General features: G+C 40.6%; 1 long non-coding RNA gene across 3 annotated transcripts in view; it reads right to left on the reverse strand.

Annotated features, from left to right (window-relative positions):
* The window catches only part of LOC144013481 (uncharacterized), a 104,371-nt gene that overhangs the window by 69,977 nt on the left and 8,751 nt on the right, over window positions 1-25,643 (reverse strand). Inside the window, exon 2 of one of the 3 annotated variants that reach the window (XR_013282258.1) lies at window positions 17,337-17,420. The exons of the other annotated variants lie outside the window; for them this stretch is intronic. This is a non-coding gene — a long non-coding RNA (uncharacterized LOC144013481). The remainder of the gene's footprint in view (window positions 1-17,336; window positions 17,421-25,643) is intronic. 3 annotated transcript variants of the gene reach the window in all.

The following is a 25,643-nucleotide window of genomic DNA, read 5'->3' on the forward strand; positions in this document are numbered from 1 at the left end:
TTGGACTTGTTAAAAAATAAATAAATAAAAGTGATTGGTTGGTTCTGTTCATGAATAATGGTGGGCCCTTTGCTGAGTCACAGACTGTCGGCATGTGAGAGCTAACAGGAAAATGGGGCTTTAAAATATAATAATAATGAAGTTAATGTGTTATGCGCTTTATAATCAGCAATCTGAAATCTGCAGAATAAAAAAAAAAAAAAAAAAAATGAAGAGGAGGGCCTAGCAATATACTAAAATATGCCAGCATCCATTTGATTGCTTGGCTGCATAACACAGGGAAAGCACCCGCAAAGCAAGAAAAGCTTGACCACCGAGGTAACAATGCAGAGAGTCTCAGGAGACCGAAATATAGTGAGCTTTCTGAATAGTGGATAATATCCCTTTATCTGCTTGAGCCCTATTCAGTATTTGACTAGTCCGTGACTTACTAGCTGCTGCTGTGTAGTAATTTACATAAAAATCAATATCTATTGACTCGCCATTAAACGTAAGCTATTCCCCTTCTCACAGAGTTCTTCCCTCCAACCATTTCCAATTCCTGATGATTGGCTTACTGCTCAGTGGGGAATCACTGGAAGCCTCAAAATCTCCTCCTTTCCCAATTTGTATTGATCAGAACCCACCCGTCATCCAAGCAACAGGATAACTGACAGCGCGCCAGATCTTTGACTTGAACTATATTAGACGTTCTGGTCAGGGGTAGAGCTAAAAACATGACAACACAATATTACAAGTAAACATACATGTGCTACATTTTATTTATGGGTTGGTCAGTTGAAAGGCAAAGGCTAACTTATTTGTGTATTCGAGCTGTCAAATTTTGACCAAAACTTGAGTAAGAGTTGGTTGCACCCAGTCAGGAGGCTCTTAAGGACTTTGGATGATGATAAAAAGTGCAAACTAAACCCCATTAAAACTAATGACCCATACAAAGTTTGAGCAACTGACCAAGGGTGACTGAGCACACACCTCCCAGTGCTGAGGACACAAGATCAAGTCCAGGCTTCGGCCTTACTGGGTGGAGTTTGCATGTTCTAGCCGTGGGTCTTCTTCGGGTACTCCAGTCAGACATTTATGCATTTTATGACGCTTAACGTTAGTACGTCCGCCTCCCAGTTCTGAGGACTCGGGTTCGAGTCCAGGCTTCGGCCTTCCTGGGTGGAGTTTGCATGTTCTCCCCGTGCCTGCGTGGGTCTTCTCCGGGTACTCCGGTCTCCTCCCACATTCCAAAGACATGCATGGCAGGTTAATTGGGTGCTCCGAATTGTCCCTAGGTGTGCTTGTGAGTGTGGATGGATGTCTGTCTCTGTGTGCCCTGCGATTGGCTGGCAACCAGTCCAGGGTGTCCCCCGCCTACTGCCCAAAGCCAGCTGGGATAGGCTCCAGCACCCCCCACGACCCTTGTGAGGAATAAGCGGTCGAGAAAATGCATGGATGGATGCTGCTTAACAGGTCTGAGATAATGAATTGTCGTGTGACCACATAGGAGTTGCCAAAAACTTTTTCTTCAAAATGCTGAATGACCACAGATCGTTAACTCCGTGAGCACAGCTTTACAGACTCACCCCCCCCCTCCTGCGCACGCTTGCACGCCCACACAAGATCCTCTTGCACTAGCAGAATGTGCTTCGACAAGATAACTACAAGTGTCTTCATCTCCGGGTTGATAATGGTACATTGAAAGCCATGTGCTCATTATGGTGATGTTTTTTGTTTTTATTGCACAGCTTGTTCTATTATTATTATTATTTTTAACTTATTTCAACACCACGTCTATATTGGTCTGGAAACAGAACCTTTGGACAGGCCGAATTGTTAAAAAATAAAGAGAACAGTCCAGATGCTACACAGAGGAACTAAATGTGCATTGTCTCACTGGCGCACTGGAGAAAAGGCAACAGCCATGGCTAATTCAGAAGCAATGTTTATAGGCAGCACAAAGAAGAGATCAATTGTATTTACTGTACCTACGTGAAAAGAGAAATGTCATTAGCTCATCATTGTCACAGAACACATTCATTTTGATATTTTACAACAACAATGAAACTAAATAGCAATCAGAAGATAGTGACATTTTCAGAGTACCATCCATCCATCCATCCATCCATCCATCCATCCATCCGTGTTTGAAGACTGACAAAGTGTTGTTCTTCTTCTTCAACATGAACATAAGGGCACATACGTTGTGCTGCATAAATGATGTAAAGTGACACTTTTTTGTGTCAAATCAAATCTCTTCAGCATTTTTCTCAAACAAAATTTGGTGAGGTACAGCATCTACACATTATCAGCTGCAAGGTATTCTGGGCACCTCCCGCTGTGTGAAAGAGCTCTCTCAACATTTTACCTATAATCATCCAAGAGTATCTTCTTATCAGTACCCATTTATGTGAGAAGGAAATAACTCACAGCTGGGGTTGGCTCCAGCGCACTCATGACCTTTTGAGGATAAGTGGTAATGAAAATGGATGGACATAGGGTTGTCAAAATGAACGTATTAACTCTGGAGATTAAATTAAGTTATTTAAGGTGTAAATAAGTAAATAAATAAATAACTTTATTTACTTCCCTTAGGGCCTATAACCTGCAGCCCAACTTCGAAAGATGAACAAACACAGACTATCGGTTAGTTTTACTCGACACTTGTAATTTGTGTACTTTACAAAGCCAAATTCAAATAGCTTGTTAGTTGTATGTCTTGGCGTATTATCTCAGAACAAAATGCCCTGCTGAATTTCCCTCCCACAGTCTCGCAAATCAACCCATCAACCCTTCCGAGGTGAACTGCCCGTGAGCACAACTACACCTGGAAGCGAGAAGTTCTGAGAAGGAAAGGACATATATGTTTTGTCTCCCATTTTTTATGATGTCACCATTTCTCTCAAATTTTAACAAACCAGTCTAAATTTGTGATAATGAGCACTTCTCCTTTGCCGAGATAATCCATTCTACCGCACAAGTGTGCCATATGAAGATGCTGATTAGACATTATGATTAGTGCACAGGTGTGCCTTACACGAAAGCCCATTTCAATGTATCCACACGTTTCACACAAGCACACCTAGGGACAATCAGAGAGCCCAATTCACCTGCCAAAAATGTCTTTGGAATGTGGTAGGAGCCTGGACTTGAACTTGCGTCCTCAGCACTGGGAGGAGGACGTGCTAACCAGTCAACCAGACAAGCAACCTTAGAATGACAGATCTAGTGACTCCACTGTTGACTGCAACAGTCCATGACAGCCTTGTCACCATGATGCTCCACAATCATAGTGCAGAACCATATTTATGGTGACATATCATTTGGTCTCCAACTGGACGCCCCGGCAAACAGAAAACAATATAGATCTCAACAGAATTATCAGCATGAAAGGAGACACACATCTTGTGGTCAGGTTTTTACACAGTTTGATTTGACAGGCAGCCAAATTAGCATTGACAAAAAAAAAAGCCTTGGCACAACAGAATTTCATGATGACATCTGTTCATGATCACTAATAGCTTTGTTCCTATGTGCAAAAGCAGATAAAAAAAATAGATGTTTGTATGTTTACACCTTCCGCGTGTGCTACATAAAACTGCACAGTAAGACTATAAGGGCTGAAAGCTTTAAAAGCAAGAGCTAGTTTTGATGTGGCTGTGGATGCAGCGCCACATCAATCAAACTCTTCGCTCTCCAGAACGTACGACTCAGAGGTGACCCGAGTTTGCATTTAAATTATTCACAAACCCAAAAGACTTATTTTTCTTTTACCCTGTTTTGAAGGACATGGGAGATCAAATCAATTGTCATTGCAGAAGTTGAGAACATGAAGCTTAAGCAGATATATATATATCCATCCATCCATCCATCCATTTTCTTAACCGCTTAATCCTAACAAGGGTCGCGGGGGTGCTGGAACCTATCCCGGGCAGTGGGCGGAGTACACCCTAAACTGGTTGCCAGCCAATTGCAGGGCACACAGAGACGAACAGCCATCAACACATACAAGCACACCTATGGACAATTCGGAACGCCCAATTAACCTGCCTTGCATGTCTTTGGAATGTGGGAGGAGACCGGAATACCCGGAGAAGACCCACGCAGGCACGGGGAGAACATGGCTACCAAATTCACAAACATGCTAAACTTGACTTTCTCTGGCATGAAATTAAGGTGTGTCTGTTTTTACGCCGATCACACAGGCACCTTGCCAACAAAAACAGGGCCCTGATTGCTTGTTTGTCTCTATGTTGAGTTTGGATCAGGATGTAACCCGCCTCTCAACCAATTTCAGCTGAGATGAGCTCGTCACTTCTGCAATCTTAACTAGGTCAAGCACTTTCGAGAATGGACGGAATATTACTGCGTCGTCATAATGCAGACGCGTGATGATTTGTTCCGAGATACTGCCTTTTTATTAAGAATATCAAAGCTGAGTTCTTGAAATCATGTGATGGCATTGCGCGAAGATCATAGCGTGAACAAGCATCAAATTAGGTTGCATATAGGGCGCTCACCAAACCTTAATGGGACATTCAAATGATTCTTCGGGACCACTATTATGCTCTGATGATTATACTCCATCAGTTTAGCGCTTATCCTGCTCAGCCTCACAGGTTAGGGACTTTATATGCTGGACGACTGGACCGGTTGACAATCGCAGGGCATGTAAATAAGCAAGTATTCACGTTTACACTTTACACTACCTGAACATCCGTTTTTTGTAAGTGATGGGAAACATAATAAGTACGGCAAGATCATCCAGACTCTACACTGAAAGGTTAGAACTGAGATTTGAACCCAGAAGCTCTTGACAGTAGGGATGTAACGATAAGCGCAATATCGTGATATTGTGATATTAAAACTGCCACAATATTGTCGTCGTCATGTTCCCTATATTTAAATGCAACGCATCTGTAAAAATGTCAGGTTGATTTCCATTCGTGCAGTTCTAGCACCCTCTGGTGGCTAGATTTTTTAGTAGAACTTAATTTTTATTAGGGATGTTGTGGCCCTTCTATGTTTAAAATCTACGTTAAATGTCAGATAATGGGGAACGTAATATGCCCGTGAAGCAAGCCATTATGTGGAGGAACTCAATGTGTGCATGCATTAACAACATAACATAGTAAATAGCATAATAATAAAACATAATAACAATAACATTGATGTAATGTACAAAAGCACAATATTGTGCTTTTTTTAGTATGAGCTCATTCTTTTTACAATATTGTGACCTTTTTTAAATATCGCCGACCTCGCCACAATATCGCGACAATTATCGTATCGTGAGCTTCATATCGTGATAATATCGTATCGTGATGTTTGGATATTGTTACATCCCTACTTGACAGTGACAGTAACATGCTCACATGTATCACTTTGCTGCCTGTCACCCCCCCCCCCCATTTCAGCCTGCAGGATCAGGTCCTTTGGATTATATTAAATGGCTTTCAAGGCTTAACTTTCACTCTTAGTTCAGTGTTTATGCAATGACATTGCATACATTTTTGTTATTGTTAGAGCCTTTAAAATGTTTACCATTAAACATCACCCCAACTCCAACATGCCTTATTTAGCTTCAGAATCACGACCAAAAACTAAACATACAGGTTGAAAGAAAATTAAATAGATTTTTGTTTTGCTCTTGAAAATGCTGTTATCATGCAGCATGTCGCGCATTATCTTGGCCAGTGACAACAATAATGCCCACTATTGAACGTGGTAATTATGACTAGTGCAAATGCTGAAATGAAATGTAGCCATGGCAACAGCGAGTAGCAAGTATAGCAAAGTGTTTCTCGTGCTGTGACCATTTATTTGTGCTGTTATGGTCATACACAACCAAGATTTGCCACTATGAACTAAAAGAATTGTGACAACAGAGTAATGTTATTGTCAGATTTGTATTCCAATGACGTCCTACTTTATATGCTGCAGGATCTAAAAGCCCAACTTCCTCTAGATAATGGCCATTAAAGCAAAACTAATGAGAACTTTATCAAATAGCAAGCATGCAACATGATGCTTACTGTGAAGGTCAACATACCATGTCATGTGACATCTCATTTATTTAGGTGTATGTTAATTTCACTGCCATGGGGATTTCTGATTGTATTACACACTCCTCCCTCCTCTCACATACACATGCACACACTTACTCACTCCCAGTCCTCCCACCGGCAGCTGCCACAGCCCCCAGTGCATCTCGAGCATTAGTAATCCATCACTGCTGTTTCCAGTTTGGGGTGGTGGCACTGTGGAGCCATAGGTAGCCAGAGGACAGAGAGAGAAGTGGAGATTGCGTGAGAGGGGTGATAAGAGGGGGGTGTTGAAATAAAATGTCATTGGAGTCACAAGTAGAGGTAAATAAGGAGGGAAGGTAGAGGATGTTAGGTAGAAGGACGTATCTCTTCTAACTTAGCTGAGCAATTTGCTCACAGTGAATCATTGTGGTACAAGGACACATGACGCAACAGGACACTCATGCGCTGCCGTACATGAGTGTAATGTGTGTCATGTAGGCGTGTGTGATGCGTGTGATAAAGAGACAGGATGCAGTTTTTGGGATGAAGGGGAACAGGGAGGATGAGACATCTAGGGAGGAATAAGGATGAGGGACCGTGAAAGGAGACACGACCATTAGATGGCACTGTTGAGTGGTGGATTTGACTCCTCCAAAGCTTGCTCTCCTTTTAGTCCCTCCTCCCTTTCCTTGGTCTTTGTGTCTATCTGATGCTGCCTCTTCCTCATCCTTTTCTCCATCTTTTTTTTTACCTCGCTCTCTTTATATGCAGCACGAATTATGGAGCCAGTTATACAGGTGGGAATTAAACACAGCCAAGTGTAGTGTATACCCTAAGTTGAAGCCAGAAGCATTGACAAAACCAAGAAAGCTTCTCAGAAATAACTGTGCGTTTGTTTAATTGACAGTCACCCTTTCCCTACACGCCTGCACATGATCGTGCGCACACAATAACCGACATACAACCCGTGAAAAGCATTCAACTTGGTATATTACACCTGGACTCAGTTTGTAAACTGCACAATAGGTGAAAGACACATGCAGAAATACTATGCACTAATGAGACACCATGAGACCACAAATGGGTGCACAGGCGTGGGCGAGCTGTTAGTTGGGCGGATGTCAACTGTGGGTGACTGATTATTCCAAATGGGGTGCCATGTGTGGCTGCTATAAAAGGGGTGTCAAATTAGAGTACGGCAACGTATTTGAATTTTTCATGGGAGATCCAACTCCACTTCGACTACTGGTGATGGTAATTGCAATGCACAAGGGGCAGCACGCTGGAATGAACGTGTAATGGTCAGTCACTGTTGTTCACTTGGTGATTATTACCAAGAAGAGAAGGAGGCAAATGAACCCTAGCAGATCATTTTGAAGAGTGTAGTTATACATTAAACAGATGACTACCAGACCTGTTAGGTTTTGGGGAATTACTCAAACTCCTTTCTCTACTGTGACTTGAGTGTTCATGCTGTCAGCGGGCTTTGGGAATGATAATGACAAGTGGACTTAGATGTTTACATCTTTACTATCAACTTTGCAGGTACTTTTTAAATAGTTTTTTTTTTTAACATGTTCAAAATTTGATGGTGATAAGAAAAAAACTTGGAGTGTATAAAAGAGGGTTTGAGAGTGTCTGGCAACATTATTGCATTACTGAATGAAGCCTGCCAAAAAAAGCAATACTCGCTATGTGCGTGCACATTCGCAAGCCTGCGCCACTCAGTGAGATACGGGCATTAAGTTGACAAAACTGAAGACAAGTTGTCGCTCTTGTTTGCTTGCAATGCTGACACACATGCTCATCAAAATCATAGCAGTACATTGTTGACGATTTAGTTTGACTTCCTGAAAGCTGCAGAGACTTTAGATGGGCTGGATGTTTCCCAGATGTGAATGTGAAGTACGTTTCGAAGTTCAGGGCGCTCATTTGAGAACCAGACATTTTTTTGTGGTTATAGCTTTTCTTTGTGGAAAAACTGTAAGCCATTCACACTCGTAAATTATTCAATTAACATGCATGGTTTCATGTGGGCCGAAGCCTGAGTACCCAAAGTACCCCACACAAGCATGGGAAGAACATGCAAACTCCACACGGGAGGGCCTGAGCTGTAGACCGTCAAGCAGACACGCTAAAGCCTGGTACACATATAGGGATTTTTCAAATCTCAAAGATTTTTTTTTTTTATCTTTGTCAGATGCCACACATAAAGATAAAAAAATCAGGCATTTAACAGCTTTTGTCGTATTGTGTGTAATGTGCGCAGATAATCTCATCACAGCTCCCTCACAAAGATTATCATCTCAACACTGGTCAACCTCTGTGAGAGACCTCTCGCGTGATTATATGTGATCTAATCAAAACTGTAAGGAGGAAAAGGAAAAAAAAAAAAAATCTTTTTTTTTTTTTTTGCTGTAAGACGAGACACACCATGGAGGACAACAAACGCGGCGAACTGGAAGTAATGATGGTGGTTTGCGGACTACTTCTCCCTCGAGCTGGTCCTCCATGGAAGAGTTTTGGAATTAATAAAAGCATTAAAAAAAATAAAATAAAACTGTGCTTCTGGTCGGACATGCTTTATGATATGCTTATCGTTTTGTGTATACACGCACTTCCTTCTTTTTCAGTTAGGGCGCCTCTTGATTGGCTAACAGTCGACGTTAAGATTTTTGTCGTAAATATTGAACATGTTCATTATTTAAGATTGTTGGCCCCCGACTGGTTTTGGGCCCAATTATCGGGACAAATCCACTCTTAACAGATCTCACATTTAAAGATAAGTCTTATAAGATAATCGTATAAGACAAAACATTGTCGGGCGTTTGACGTCCTTGGTCGGGAAGGGGCAATATCGGGACAAAAACAGCCCGATTCTCTTTATGTGTGAACCAGGCTTAACCGCTATGTCACTGTGCTGCCCAGTTATAAGTTAAATGTCCTACTTTAACTACACCCCCTTCCTCCAGGCAAGCATCCTCTTTTTCTTTTTTTTTTTAAATAACCAAAATATGGACATCATGATGCTTGTGTAAAAATATGACCGGTATCTGTGTGTGCTCAAGTATTCTCACTAATTTGGACATAGGTGCACTCAAATGTCAAGGAAGACTAAATGACAAAACCATGACATTTAGGATCTAAAGAGCAACGTGGTATCATACCTCTCAGCTATAAGACATAATAGTATCATCTCAGTAAAGGCAAGAATGTTATAAATATTTGGAGGAGGTCTAAAGTCAAGGTTACGCCAGACTTTCACTTCATCCATCAATTTGCTGCCATTTATTCTTTTCACGGTAATGAATGAACGGTAAGTAGTTTTAAGTGTGCGTGTACAGTCACTGGGCACATAGGTTCACTTGCATAACTAAATTATGAGCACAGGAAGTGTATTTTACAAAAAAATCTGTTGCTACTAGGATTACGAAGGCGAGATTCAAATTTTGACACCGTTTTACCGTCTCCTCATTATATGGTGTATATGGTTAATACTAATATCACTAGGTTTAGTTTTTATTTGTTTTTTTTTAAATATACCGTGACACTGTTGCTATTTTCAGACACCGCGGTATACCGTATTACCGTAATACTTCTGAAGTTCCCAACCCTAGCTCTTACAAAGATAACGTGCTATTGTCATGACTCGGGTCATGCAGGAGTAATGTTTGGGTCTTGTCTCATGTCTGGGGTCACGCCTGGGTTAAGTTTGAGTAGAGTTCATGACCGTGCGCCAGAGTTCACGACCCGTTACGTGTCTGTTTTGGTATTGATGTAACAGCATCCAGTTTCAACTAGTTTTAGGCTATATGATGTCTGGAATCTTTTATGCTATATGATGTTTGTTGATGTCAGGGACTATCTGTAATTACTGGGTTAATAGCCAATCAGAGATTTCCATGTCAGTACTGGTACTCACATGTCTAGCCACAACCAATGAGATTGATTGACTGTCTATATCAGGGTCTGAGAATTGTGTGTCTTTTACCGAATTATTGAAAGCTGTTGCCCACTGTTTCGCTGTGCTTCTCCGCTTCCCAAGGGGGGCTTGGCGTGTCGTGATTCTCGATGCATTCTCTTTGTTTTTAGTTTAGTCAATTTATGTGAATAAATAGTTAAAACCTTATTTGTGTCTGCGTTTTGGGATCCAACCCTTCAGCACACAACAGCTATTAGTTTTTCACAGTTTGTAATGCACATTTCTCAAAACAACACATTCCTTCAAATTGTACACACAAACCTGAAAATCTCACACACAAAATGCTAGACCTGACACTCCCTTTTCAAAGTTGACTCTTTGCCATCAAATGTCATACCTGTTCACAAAAATGGAATTTGTGTTCTCATTTGGTACACGCAGCCATATTCTTGAATGACACACACATATACCAGTCAATTGACACACAAAGGTCAGCATTTGCTGCACACTACCATTCACCAACCATTCACAGCACACTGAAGTTAAAATTGAAAACCCAATTATAGAAATGCAACACAATGTGAATGGGTGTATAGGCCCACTTCTTCAAGCATAAAATATAACACAAGTATACAACAAGTCATTGTTTTATTTACAGAGTTTCATTGCACAGGCATTTCTAATCTAAAGGTACGGAGAAAAAAGTTAAAATGTTACGTTTGCCTTTAACACCTACACCCCCCCCTCCCCCTTCACAGGAGGAATTAGACCACATCAAGTCTCCTGTTTGTTTCTATCTGGCCAGAGGGCCTCATCCACATCACAGTGGATGGCCTCTCTGGCAAGGCACCTCTGGAAAAATCGCCTCGAGTGCCTCATAGTTCTCCTGATTGAGAATTGCTCACCAGACGTGGGTGTTTTGAGATTTGCATAGTTGTGTGTTGATAATTTAAGATTTCAATTGGGTTGTGTGTGCAAGAACTGGCAATTGTATGTTCAGTTTTACAGCAAGGGGATTAGAGGTGTGCAAAATTTCCGATTCTTAGATTATTCACGATTCGGCCGTGGAACAATCGAGAACGATTCACAAACGTCCAAATTCCGATTATATAAATATGCCAAGGGAAGCGAAACGAGCGAAAAGTACGCGGAACTGAAACGCAGTAGCGCGCGCGGTCTTCGGGACGCTTTTTGGGACGGACCGAGAGTACACATCCACAACTCACGCCTCGAGATTCAAAACAACAACAAGCATGGCTGAGCTGACCAACCCACCTCTTCGTGAGATCAGACCTGCTCCGAAAAGGCAAACAACTTCAGGCGGAAGTATCAGCTAGCTGGCTGCAGTGCGTCGGTTAGCGTTCTACAGGGCGCCGCGCAGTGATATGAACGAACGAACAGAAAAGTAGTGGCTGGCGGTAATGGCGTCTGACTTTATTCAGAAAAGAGTATTGTGGTGGAAATGTATCACGCTTTTGAAAACAAAAAGTTTTTAGAAGAAAAACGCTTTATTTCCGAGACCCCAGCCAGCTTGCTGGACTATTTTCTTTTTTCTTTTCTTCTCGTCCAACGTCGAACCAGAACTGGTGTCACCGAACGCTGTCAGAAAGAAGTCAGTGCTGATCGCACACACGGGAGGTGAGGATCAAATTGAGATTCATGTTAAAAAAGCCGAACGATCCCATTAATGTTTACACGTTCATGTTTACACAAGTTAAAAAGCAGAAAAGCACTTGAGGTTTTTTTTTTTTTTTTTTTTTGTACCTCTGAGAAACTTTAATGTTTACATGTTCATCTTTACACAACTTAAAAAGCAGGAAAGCACTTCTTTTTTTTTTTTAGGCATTTGTATTGAAGTAGTAGTTCACATTGTCTTTCATTTATACCTCAATTCACTTTTGAGTGGATAAAAATAATATATTTTTGCTCAATGCTATGTTTTATTCTGTTGAAGACTGAATATACTTAAAAGCTGTTGTTACAGAATGAGGACTTGAGTATTTTATTTACTGTTTTGAACTGTTAACTTGATACTGAAATAGTAGTTTATGTAGGCCTGAGAGGACTTTTGTACTATTTTTGTAACTAATGTACGAAACATTAAAAGCACAAAAATACATTGGGTTTTTTTCTGCTGCCTGGGGGGGAAATCAATAATCGTTTTATAATCGAATCGTAGCCTCTGAATCGTAATCGCAATCGAATCGTGAGGTGCCCCAAGATTCCCACCTCTAAAGGGGATGTGTAATTGACATTAGAGTGTAAAGAAGGTAAGTCAGAGTCTAATGCAGATGAGGGAGTGTTTAGATGTGGCAAATTGGGCCAATCAATTAGTTCTTGAAGTGAGGGTTTAGCAAACTGTGCCAAATTATCGATTAGTGTATGTTAAGAACTGTGAAAAGCTAAGCATTTCTTATTGTGGTGTGTAGTTTTCGATTGCAATTTCAGAATAGAACAATAGAATAGGAAGAAGAAAAAAAAGCTAATTTTTGATTCAGCTTGTTTTGCATCTTGTTAAATGGTACGTGTACGCTAAGGGTCTGCGTGAGCATGGAGTACTTATTGACTCATGCGGGCATCACATGCTCATCAGGGTGGTAATTTGGCACACTGCATTCTGTATTAATTTGTTGATAGGATGCAATCACTCTAAACAGAGACGCAAACATGACCTGCTGCACATCATCAGTGCTTACGAGTCATTCCGAATATGGAGCAGTAAAAAGCCTCCACAATTGTTCATGCTTTTATACATAACAGTTGTACATATACATAGATCTCATTAAGTGCAAATGGAGATCCCAAATGGGAAGCTTGCCACTGAAATTCAAATTTCAAATCTGAAGGTCACTGGAGCCATGACCCACACTGGGTGGAGGTGTTTGCATTTTTCATGTCTCCAAATGCTTTTTATGCGTCGTTTGAATAGTCATTAGGTACTGAATGTTCCTGTATAACTAATGAAAAGAAGTTACATTCTGGGTGTTTGGATGTTGCTTTCTCCACTTTCCTGTCTTTGGAGGCTTGAAGAGGCCACAGACACACTCCCAAGGAAACGCTTTCAGATAGCATCCATTTACACTTGTCGCCAGTTTTGGCCTGGGAATTTTGTTCGGGCTTTATCATCCTGATCGAGGATAAAAACCCCAATGACAGAAAAAAGCAGTGTTTTGGAAAACTCTGTCTAGACATCTAATTCAAATATGACCAAGTGAATGATGGCTTCACCCATGGATGAGTCTGTGTGAGGGGAGTTGTGCATTTGGCTGCTAACTGCACTCCACAGCTAGATTTGTGGAGTAAAGCTCTGTGACAGATTCAGATAGCAGTGGGACAGAGATACTGTCACCACTTCACGCCGGACACACAAGTCCAAATCAAATCTTTTTTTTTCTTTTTTTTTTAAACTAGGCGATTATAAGACACATTTCGACACACAGACACATTTCTTCTCTATCGCAACTGCGCCAGGTAAACCATCACAATATTTAGGTTTTGTCACAGAAAACATTTTAGTGCACCCGCCGCCCTAAGCTACGTTGCTCTGAAGGCATGATCTGATAAAGTGGTGCAGCTGACTCATTAATGTTTGAACAAACACAACCACAGTCTTCACTTGCTATCTGTGGGCCGTATTCGTCTGCAAAGCGACACTTCACTTCACGTCGGTCTAATCTCCCAAAAACATGCTGCAAAATTGCTTATTTTGCTTGACTGGAGTGATTTTGGCCCAAGGGGCAAAACCTGTGTAGGGAGCGTGTCCTGCATATGAAAACAAGCGCTACTCTGCTCTCTGTGTTGATACAACATAAAACAAAAAAAAAGTTGCTTATTTTTACGGTGTAAAATAAAATTATTTAGATTTTCCTTTTATCTTTGAATTTTAACAGTACATATACTGTACTGTTTAATCCAGAATTTGGCACTTGTTCGTGGCCATCTCAGACATTTGTGGTCAGTGAAAAATGTCTTGTGCAAACAGTGCTGCAAAAAAGAAGGCCACACCACTGTTTAGACCAGTGATTCTCAAATGGTGGTTCAAGATCCAGAAGTTGTTGTGGACCCGTTGTGGGTGGGTCACATTCATTTAGTGAAAAACAAGGGGTCGTAGTTAATTTTCTACAAAAGCTGGTTCAAAGTTTAGCTCACAAATTGTCAAATGAACTGGTTCAGTTCATAGTGTATAACTTTTTTTTAAACTAATTTAATCCTTCTTAAAATGAAGTTCATAATTCATAGTTCATAATGTAAACCTTTTGCCCCCCCCATTCATTTTCAGTCTTAAGAATTATGTGACTCTTGTCGCTTCATATTTATTTTACCTCATGTTCACAAGTCTTGGGACTTGGTGGGCTAACCTCAGGGATTGTATTTTGTCCCACGCCATGTATGTGTGTTAGTATATTTGGATTTTGGATATTTGTATCTGTGAATTTCAAGTAAAGGAAATTTCCATTGATCCTTGAAAATTAATCTTTAAATATGACTTAAGAGGACAAGGAGAAATTAAATTAGTATGAAAGTAAAATAAGAGTACACTATATTAAAATAATAGCAAAAAATAAAGACTGTTCCTGTGTTTGCTTCTTAGGGTTAGTGTGCTGCCCGATGTTGTTTTAATGGAGTATCGGCGCCTCTGCAACAACACCATCCTAGAGCATAGGTGTCAAACTGCAGTCCTCGAGGGCATAAGTCCTGCAGGTTTTGGAGGTTTCCCACTTTCAACACAGCTGATTCATATTTAAGCCCAGCGAGCTCTGTAGGAGCCCGATAATTATCCTGATTGTTGAATCAGGTGCGTTGGAGTATAGAAACCTCAAAAAGATGCAGGACTCTGGCCCTCGAGGACCGGATCTTGGCACATGTCTGAGTGACAGACAGCAGTTGACAAACGCTCAAACTCAAGGTCCACTGCCCAGATCATTTTATGTCGTCTGTCATTTTATGTGGCCTGTGAAAGCTTGCCACCATTTTACGAAGCTAGCCCAAAACATAGTATTAACCCACTGCAGGGGAAATATTGGGTGGTTTTTAAGGTTTCCACAAAGAACATATTAGGTAAGGGAGAAGAAGTATAACTGCCTCTCTGCCGCTGTACACCTCTTGCTCGCAGACACTCGACATATACAGTAAAAAAAAAAAAAAAAAAAAAAAAAACTGTTTCTCCGGGATCTTCATATAGAATAATAGCAACAAGAAATGCTATTATTGTTTGTTCTGTGTAATAATTGTGACTGTTCAAATGGTTACTCTTACAGTTTACAAAAAGAAAAGATCTACGCTGTTCATATGTCATTTGTAAGGACATTTAAGTGGTTTCATTAATCGACCTCCTAAGAGCAAACATTACCGTGATACAACCCCCAGTGAGAACAAGTTTGACACCCCTGGTTTGTTTCTGGGTCGGCAAGCTGAAATAATCAAAGAGCCATTTGGACCGTCTCGCTTAGAGAGGGAAAATGAAAATCACCAGGAGCCACAAAAGCCTTTGCTATCCTCATATATATCTTTTTTCTTTGGGTGGGGGTTGTTTTTGGTATCTGTTGTGTGTGTGTGTGTGTGTGTGTTTTAACCTGTATTTATTAAGAAAGAACACAAGAAAAGAACGAGAAAAATCTGTGTTGCAATTTATGAAATCAATGTGTCGCTGCAGAATGCAAAATTGTATTTCTGTTTGTAACACAAAAACATTTCCAACTGAAAGAAGATGTTTGGTGTTTTTCAAATAAATGAGTCAATGTCTATTTGAGCCCTCCTTGTAGTCATGAAAGGAAAGTCACATTCAAATGATTCAGCTTCAGCAAACAAAAAATGCTGTTTGGCATTGTTTCGCACACTCAGTGGCGTGCAAAGGTGTGTTGATGCCTGATGACAATGTGCAGGTTCCGATGGATTTTTACCCATCAAAAAGCAATTGTCAAGAGGGGGAGAGGTGCTGACGGAGGATGAATGCCCACCTGCCTCCATTGGATAAGCCCCTCACCCCTTCCAACCTCACGAGTTGATTTAATTGCTCAACCCTCAGGCTATCAGCTATGAACTTCAATGAGAAAGAACTTTGACTTAGCAATAGTAAATATATATTTCAAAATAGCAGCCAATAAAAAATATATTTTACTTAATGTATTGTATTTTTGTTCTGACCAATGCACATGAGTATCAGGACCGTGTGGCTCATCAAGAAGTTGCCTTCATCTTAACATTTTACAGTCCTGTGAGTGTTATCAGTGAGGGATGTTTGTAAATATAGTCATGTAGGGTGTCATATTAAGTGTAGCGTTATCTTCAGAAATTCTTTTCTTGAATTAATCCATGGTTAGCTACCAGCAGCTGAACTGCTCAATAAATCCTAGTGTAGCTGTTACATATCAGTGCCTGTGATGCATATTTTGAGGGACAAAAAAAGTCCCACCTATTAGGTTTCTAACCTTCAATTCATATTTTCATAATTGATGAAAATAAGTATTTAGTCAGTAACAAAAGTTCTACTGAATATTTTGTAATGTAACATTTGTTGGCAATGACACAGGTCAAACATTTACTGTAGGTGTTCGCCAGATTTGCACAAACTGTAGCTGGTATTTTGGCCCATTTCTCCATGCAGATCTCCTCAAGAGCAGTGATTTTCTTCTCACAATCAGATTTTGAACATGTTCAAAATTTCTCTTTGCAACACTTCAGGAAGCCGGCAGAAAAAGCCACACTCGCTACGTGCGCGGACCAAACCTGCGCCGCTCAGTGAAATACAGACTTCAGAAATGCTTCTTACGAAGCCACTCCTTAGTTGCGCAGGCAGTGTGTTTGGGATTGTCATGCTTGAAGACACAGCCACATGTTTCACTTTCAATGCTCTCACCGATGGAAGGTGATTTTGGCTGAAAATGTCACGATACATGGCCCCATTCATCCTTAACACAGATCTACCATCATCTAGTGGGCCGCAAAGGCAGCTTTGTACACATGTAGCAGTATTTTTAAAACAGAATAATTTCCCTCCCTCCCAAGTGTAGAGAAAAAAAAAGCTGTCCATGCTGCCTTTAACCTTGCCAGCAAGCTGAATGTTTGCAGTTTTGTTTTTTGTTTTTTTTTACAAATACGAGAATCCATCTTGTACTGCTTCGGTTGATCCGTTCGCAACAGACATTTTCAAGTCAGACCAATCAGGTGCTGTTTAGGGAGTGACATGCAACTGTGACAAAACCAGAAAGCTCCGACGCCAGGGGAAACGAACAAACCTAATGTAACACTAGATCTTGGGGAAGATGAGAGTGTCTCGTGGATCACTCCAAGCAAAGGTTGTGGGAAAGAAAATAGCATTTGGAGAGGGAATAGCTCCAGTACAACTTTATTGTGTCATCTCGCTCTCGAGTCACAACAACAAAACAACGGTCTCAATTACTCACCATTTCCTTGTTGAATGTTGAACAGCGAGAGGCGTTTTCGTGCATTTTTATCTGGTAAAGATGCTTGTGCTTTTTTTTCTCCCCCTAGGACGAGACCGAACAAGACATTTTCATCCGTTGCCGTGATTGGTCAAAACAAACGTGCACAAAATGCCGCATCATCCAATCAGCTCGAAGTATTGAACAGAAATGCAATGTCGTGTGTGGCTGAAAGGAGTCGGGGACAGGGAAGAACTCGAGGTTCATTGTGAAAAGCCTGCTACCGACCAGGTTAGGTTCGGTAAGGAATGCGGGTAGGCAATAATTTTTGATGGTTGGGGTTAGGGGAAGGGACTAGGAAATGCATTATGTCAATGAGAGGGCCCCACAAAGATAGCACCGTGAGAATGTGCGTGTATTCTCGCGTGTGTATGTATGTGTATATGTGTAAACAGTAAGGTTTCATCAAGACCTTTATACCAAAAATGTCAGCAATGCCTCCTGGGTTCAAGCATGGCTTGCAAAACCCCAGCCCCTACGCTGCTGAAAATTTACCCGTTGTGTGTGTGTGTTTGTGTATGTGTCAGGAGTCAATGATAAAACATTACAAAACTAAAGTATCTGGTTTTTTTTTTAAGTGAATCCTTATTTACAAAGCTAGAATAAACCAAGTCATCTGGTGATTACTGACATGACATCCACTGCTTTCACACAGTTTGCCCTTGCTGTCCAATGTTTATTCGTGCCACTTATGTATGATGAATCATGTGGTCTCAAATGTGGGCTACATCCTGGGAGATTTGGATGTGTTGGTATGAGTAAGGACGCAATGACATGCATGGTGAGTTCTTAGGTCAATACTGCAAGAAAGACTGAGCAAGGAAGACCCCTTTTACTTGTATAATGACTATTCTCATTCCCCTTTTTCACTTTGTCTCATTTTGTTTTATATGTAAGCAATTGTCATGCCATGCGAAGGCACTTCGGTTGGGTAACAAGGTTGAAGGGTTCCTGGCATGCCTCTAGGGAGTGCTCATGAGCTGAGATCAGGAACAGCAAAATGGATAAAGTAAAGGATAACAGCAGGAATGGGCGAGGGCATCTCCTCGGTGTCATGGCAACCCAGACAATGTCATTTCACTTGTGGTGCATGCTATTAATGCTTAAAAAAAAAAAAAAATCTCCATCCACCATCCCTCCCCTCAGACTCTAACCACCTTCACACACCTATAAACGCACACTCCCGTTCTCATTCAATTATTCTCCTCTGTGTTAGCATGGACAACATACAACCCTCCTCAAAGACTGATTGCGCCAGCCCATGTGAACGTTACTTGCATCCAGTTTTCCACATCTTTCTTTTATTTGGGCTTTGTTCATGACTAATTATACATAAACAAGTTTTGGGCAAAGGCAAAAACTAGAGTGATAATTCATCAAACCAATAGCACTGTGGACGGAGGGTGCTGCTGAGGCTCAATGAGATGGTGGCATTATGCACTAGATTGGAGTGCGGTGTTTGTGTGATAATGTCTGAGGGTGTCACCGCTTGCACAACCCTGGACAGCACCAGTGCAGGCTCTGGACTAGTCGTACTAATTGCTTTAATTGGCAGTTTGAGTGCCAAGGGGCAACCTAGAATCATGAACACAGCCAATACATCTTTTTATATTCTGATACATATTACACATTAAAAGCTCCTTTCATCTCAATTAATGCTGTTTTCAAAAAGGGGGTAGCTGTCAAACATGGCAAAACAGCACACTTCAGTTGGTGTTCCATCTTATTGTTTGGGCTGATTGTCACTCAAGTAGCTCATCCATTGACTTTGCTTTGCTAATGTTGCTATTAGCAATTCCGAACATCTGGGCATTTCTGCTATTTTCATAATACAACGCTTCATTTCCACGGCGTATTGTATTGCTTTTTGTCTGTGACCAGCATACAAAGCAGGAATACTGTTATAATAGTCAAGCAACATTTTATCACATTTTTCAAATCAAAATAATCCTCGCAAATCAAATTACAACAATCCAAATTCCAAATCTTTTCAATGAGCGGAGAGCATCTTTACTTTTTTTGTGTGTCAGTTCCAACCTCAAAGCGTTCGAGGCAAATGTAAAGACAAGACTTTTGTTTAGTGACAACGTAATTTGGAATGACTGTGTTAACCACATAAACAAAGAATTTATCGGAATCAGCCAATCATCAAATTACATACAGGACAAAGGACAACTGGTTTTAGGCTATCTTAAGAAAGGCATTAGTCAGGTATTGTATACCGTGACGGGATGGTGGCCTGCTTAGACCACATTATGGCTTTATCCATGAATGGTGACTGATAATTACTCTTGCGTATAACTTTGTGTTTACTTTTGGATTAAAATTTTTTTTTGAAGTTCATTTCTTTTCGAACGTCATGTAATAATTTAGTTAAAACTCATTTATACAACATTGCACAACAACTGCAGCTGTAAGTACTGTACAGTACATAAATTATAAGACAAGAATTAAAATAAAAGAATCATAAATAACAAATAAAAATGTTATCTTCTAATTAAAATATATCACAGCTCCCTTGACAACGCATGCAGGAGGCGCAGTTTTATTCCCTCTCAGATGTAAAAAGACAACAACTAATATTTTTATAGCGCCCACCCACTGGCGAAACCTCCACCAGCCGGCACTGCTGCCCAAATTAATTAACTCACATTAGCATTGCATTAACTATTGTAGTGTAGTCGACAAAACTTTTAATACATTTGCATTCCCTGAGTTTCTAGTCATCCTTCGTAGCATTATCGTGCTGACATTTCTGACGTTCCCTGTCAGGACGCTCACTTGCAGCCATGTGCCACCCTGCCATGCAGCAATCGCACATCCTCATCCTCCAGCGGGCGAGTACACAAACAGCCATGCTGCCATGGCAACTTGCGCAATATCCTGAACAAAAGGTCAGTGCTGCCCCTGTTGAAAATTAGTCAACGTGCAGTTATTTGATGCTTCCCAAAAGTTATTCAAGAGGTCAATGATTGTGTTTGAAACATGACTTTTCAAAAAGTACATGAGATATGGGTGTTGTCATATCTGCAGGGTATTGTTGGAGATAAAACGTGTACCTCTAAACGTCAGAAGAAGACAGCAGCCTCGATTATCTCTCTCTGTGTCTTATGAAAGATTAATTAATTAGTTCAGACTTTTTTGCCTCAAGAACCTGCAGCTGACAAGCCATCACCACGCTTAGTTTTCTTCACCTCCAGGGTCCAGCTTGAATAAAAGCTGGCATTAGCCGACCGCGTCCATGCGTCCTGCGTCGCTTCCTATCGTTGTCACTCACCCACGTGTACAAATTAGCCCCCAGAACATGGGCACAACTCAAATGTTATGACAAACTTTCAGGGATACTAATCCTTAAGCTATGTGTTTAAGAATGTACAAAACAATCCGTCATTCACAACAGAAAAGCACGAGTCATGTTGGCCAATGAGAACGAAAGAAATAAACATTGCTCAGTCTCCACAACCTCCCACAGTTGATCACTTGGGGCTTTATGTGCGGTCAAATGTGCATGCACACACAAAACTGTCCACATCAGAGCACCTAGTCCTCATATATATAAGCACAGCTCTGTAAACACACACTTTGACATTTCAAGTTGAAGGGTGGTGGGTGCAGGGGAGCCGAGGGTTAAATGTCACACAAAATTAACAGTTTGGTCCTAGTTTCTGATGCGGAGTGACAAATCACGGAGCACCGTCGGTTGAAAACATACACGTTATGTGAATTATGCTATAGAGAGAACGGTGGTGAAAAAAAGATGGACTAGATGAAAAGATGAGCTCGGTAATATGGAGGCTGCTCATCTTTCATAGTGCAAAAAAACTTTATGGTGTTTTAATATTTGGACTTGTCCATGTGACGGCTCACAAGGCCACATAGAATTTGGATTATAATGTAGTTTTGGCAACAAGAGTGTGATGGTTATGACGGTATAATTTCTAGCCTGTATCTTACGAACTAAAGCTGGATCTTGCACTGTGAGACTTTTGTGTTCCACCTGCAGCTCGAAACATTTTTGTCCCCTCTCTGCTTTGCTCCTAAAATAAAAGGCAGTGAAAAGAACAAACAGCACCGCTGATGTCATTCATGTTGTTGCCCCTCCCTTGTCTGCCCTTAATTCTGTCTTCTGTTACTTCTTCTTTTTTTAGTTTGACAACAAATTTCATGAAAAAAGCTACTTACTCTAAGTCATACAAAACAGTTGGTTGAAAGGCTGCCAAGCAAAAGCAATTCCGCATCATCCATTACCATACGTGGCAGGTTTTCAAAAGTCAAGGTGTTTGTTTGTTCGTATTGTTCTTAACAGTTGATAACAATGCAGTGTAATATTTAAGTGGCCGTCTTGCATGCGATTTATTGTGTAGTTAAAGCTAATTTGGTCTGTTGTGAATACGAAGAGTGATGTGGGGCACCTGAATTATTGGTGCGCACCACCTGGAGTTATGTTAAAGATATGTAAATGAACATATATATTGTACTCAGCGTATATGAGACACACCCTTCGGAAAATGTAACGCTTTTATTCAAAATCTCAATAAACATAAGAACAATTTCCAAAATTTTGAGAAAAAAAAATGTCTTTTTGTAGAATATGTGCTTAACATACAACATTAAAGTAAGGTTGATGATGGAATGCATTGATTTGAAAATCCTTAGTTTAATCAAATTAACGAATGCGAAAAATGAATGCATCCCACAACAAAAACGACTACAATCTAGTATTTTCGAAGACCTCCATGACTTTTATGGATAGCAACAAGTCTGTTCGGCCTGGAATTAACAAGTTGTCAGTCTTTTTCTCAGGGTCTAATATTTATGCAAAATGTACTTTAATACATTTGTTACAATTATTTGCGGTCAGTGGCCCACACGTGGAAGTATTTTGTAGCATAGAATTTCATAGAGAATCTTGACTGAAAGGATACTAAAGGTGTTCTTACAACCCTGTTGAGGTGTACTCATTTATGCTGAGCACATATACATATATATATATATACACACATATATATATATATATATATATATATATATATATATATATATATACACACACACATATATATATATATATATATATATATATATATATACACACAGTGATACCTCGGCTCGCGAACTTAATTGGTTCCCAGAGAGTGTGTGTAAGCCGAAAAGTTCTTCTTCCGAACATTTATTTCCCATAAGAAACCATTAAAATGAGAATAATCCGTTCCCAGGTCCCTATAAAACATAATTTTCTACTAAATAAGCCTTAAAACTACACAAAAATATACCTTATTTTATGTATAATAAATGTGCTTGTAATTAAAGAAATAAATTGTACTGTATAATAAAGTCGTTTTATTTTACTTTGTGATGGTAGTTCTTAAGGATAGTAGCAATGGTAGACTTACTTCATTCGCGAGCGTTTCACCGTGTAGAGTGTTTATGGAACGGTTGCGGCTCATTCGCACTTTCGTGCTCACCGGAGCGGAGGAGGCGTGTCCCTTGGTGAACAAGGAAGTGGAGCACTTTAGCGAGTCAACAAAAAGTGAGCACCGCCAACTACTTTCACCTCTTTCCTGGGACTAAACAGCCGTGGCACGATTTTCTCCTTTTTTGAGGTACGTGATGGCACTTTCGCTTTTTTTTAGTGGCGCGAACTCCATTGACTACAATGCAAACGCGCCGCCGAATCGCCGTCCCTCGCTGGTAAGCATTAGGCTTAACACTAGTCTGTGGTGGGGTCTTTTTCGGTCCCATAATAGCAAAAGTACACTCAAAATGTCTATCAAACACAAACCGCGTCCGCACTAAAAGAAAGGGGGTGACGAACTGGGACGCCGTGAGCGTGCGTCAGCTTCTCGTGGCCGCCACCGTGGTGCTGTTCGACCGCGTGGTTTGGTTCGTCCGCCGAAAAGTAGTTCGTCAGCAGAGACTAAATTCTCGCGAATTTAATGTTCGTGAGGCGAAAAGTTCGTGAGCTAAAGCGTTCGTCAGCCGAGGTATCACTGTATGTATATGTATATATATATATATATATATATATATGTATATATATATATATACACACATACATACATACATACATACATACACACACAAAATTAAATTGGGCTCCTCACTTTTTCACTGACCCTCATACATTATGCTTTCACATTGTGTCGAGATTCTCGACATTATACATTTTGAGTTCGTAGACTGTTGTACAGTGTCAAACATTTATCTTAATCCCATTGTATTTTCTCTAAAGTAAACATGCCCGGCAGAGATTCAGCCCTCCCAACAACGGTTTGTTAGCCATGCTTGTAGAATTGCAGGTTCATTCTGTTGACAGCCGGAGGAAAATAATTGGTCCATCCAATCTCATCAAAATGCAGGAAAGTATGATTTTTCCCACCGGTTTTTATCCGAGACAATCAGCAACGGCAGCAGCATAAACAACCAAACGATGGGATCTTTTTTTATTTCTTTGCGGTAGCATCAGCAGTAAACGTTGCAAGTGCCTCCATGTTGACCGCCGTTGTGATACTTTTCATGCATGATCCCTGAGCCGTATGCCGTAGAATTAGAAGAGAGGCTGACCAGAGAATTTAACTGCCTTTTCTTCAGCCACGTCCGTGTTTGTTTTGCAAGACAATTCTGAAGCACATCACAATTACTTTCATAACTCATGTCTATGGATGCAATTGAAGCATATTTGTATGGTGTAATCATTGTGCCATGTCCTAATTAAAATGGTCTTAAAGCAACTTGTAGATTATTATTTGTTACATTCTCAAAGGCCTCATGAATCATTTCCGCCGCGACTGTTTTACCTTGCTGCAATTATTGTGATTTGAAAAAGCAACCTGCATCTGCCGCCAATTAGTGCAAGCGTTTCTCCACCCTCCCGTTTATGTGCGTTTGTTTTTTCTGCCTTTTTATTGTGGACATTAAACTGGCACAGCTGCGATGTTGAGCAGACCTGAGAAAGCTTTTCTTGCTGCAAATTACTTTCAACATTGATATTACTCTACAATATGTAATTGCCGTATATACTAGGGGAAAACACTGATCATTTTAGTGTGCCACAAAGTTTGTCCAAGTAAGGCACAATGCTCTGAACCATAGGTTTTACTTAAACAATGAGATGTCTGGTCCACTAATATGACAAACATTTTTCAGTGTTTCGGTGTCATGGTGAAATAGATGTGAAAGGTTGGTGCAAGGAAGCAGGCAACGTTCTTACCTTGCAGCCCAACAACACGCAACCGCGTACACAGTTGAGTAAGACAGTAAGACATGCCTGACGTGTAAGACCTGTGTGGAATGTGAGAGCTGATTGGCTGATATGAGGGACCCCAAGGCCGACGAGACGAGGTCGATATTGTTTATTATTTATTTAAACAATTAACACCTGCAGTCAAAATTGTAATTATCAAACATTAAAGCTGCATAGACCCTTAAATAGGAAGAACAGGTTGCCAATGGCAGCCAGTACCTCATTTGCAGAGATTAGACCTATCGTTGAGGCGAAGTAAACAGGACATAACTTTTCATATTTATCTATTCGAAATATTTAGTTTACTGCACAATATCACTTCCTTTCTGTTGCAGTTTGTGGTTGTTTACATGCATTTTGGGAGTTAGAGCAGTGTTGTTTTCAAGTGTTCAGTAAATTTCAGCAATTTATTCCAGTGTCACAATCAGTGGCAGTTATTTGTAAAAATATCAGCGGCACCTCACTGTGGACTGCACTACCTGGAGAACTACTGAGCTTTGCTCATTGAAAATGCCATGGGGGTCACCGTGCGTGTGCAAACTGTTAATTTGTGGCTGCCCTCCTTTGTTCGACCGTACAGAAGCGGTCGCAGTTCTGTTTCTCACTGAGCCCATTTTCCCTTTCACTCTGGTTGAAGGCCATCTTCAGTGGGTGGGAGAGCAGGATGGATTGTACGGGAGAGAAAAGGAATCAAAGGCTGAGTCTGGAAGGAAAAAGAGTGCCTAACAAAAGAAAAAAAAAAGTGAAATTGAGCAAGTTTGAGGTAAAAAGAAGGGCTGCAAGGAACAGATATAGAACAAACAGAGATAAAGAAAATATAGAATGGCAATAAGAAAGTCGATTCTCGTTTGGGATTAATGTTATTTGTAGTTTCCTGGCTCCTCTTTAAACACATCTTTGCTCAAATGATGGACTGTGGCTGTTATCTTTACGGTCTGGCACAGCGCAGAGCCTGTTAAACGCAAGAAACCACGATGTAAACTTTATGGCACGACATTAATACATGGGCACACCAACACATCCAT

Source organism: Festucalex cinctus, chromosome 2 (assembly GCF_051991245.1).
Source record: "Festucalex cinctus isolate MCC-2025b chromosome 2, RoL_Fcin_1.0, whole genome shotgun sequence".
Classification (NCBI taxonomy): domain Eukaryota; kingdom Metazoa; phylum Chordata; class Actinopteri; order Syngnathiformes; family Syngnathidae; genus Festucalex; species Festucalex cinctus.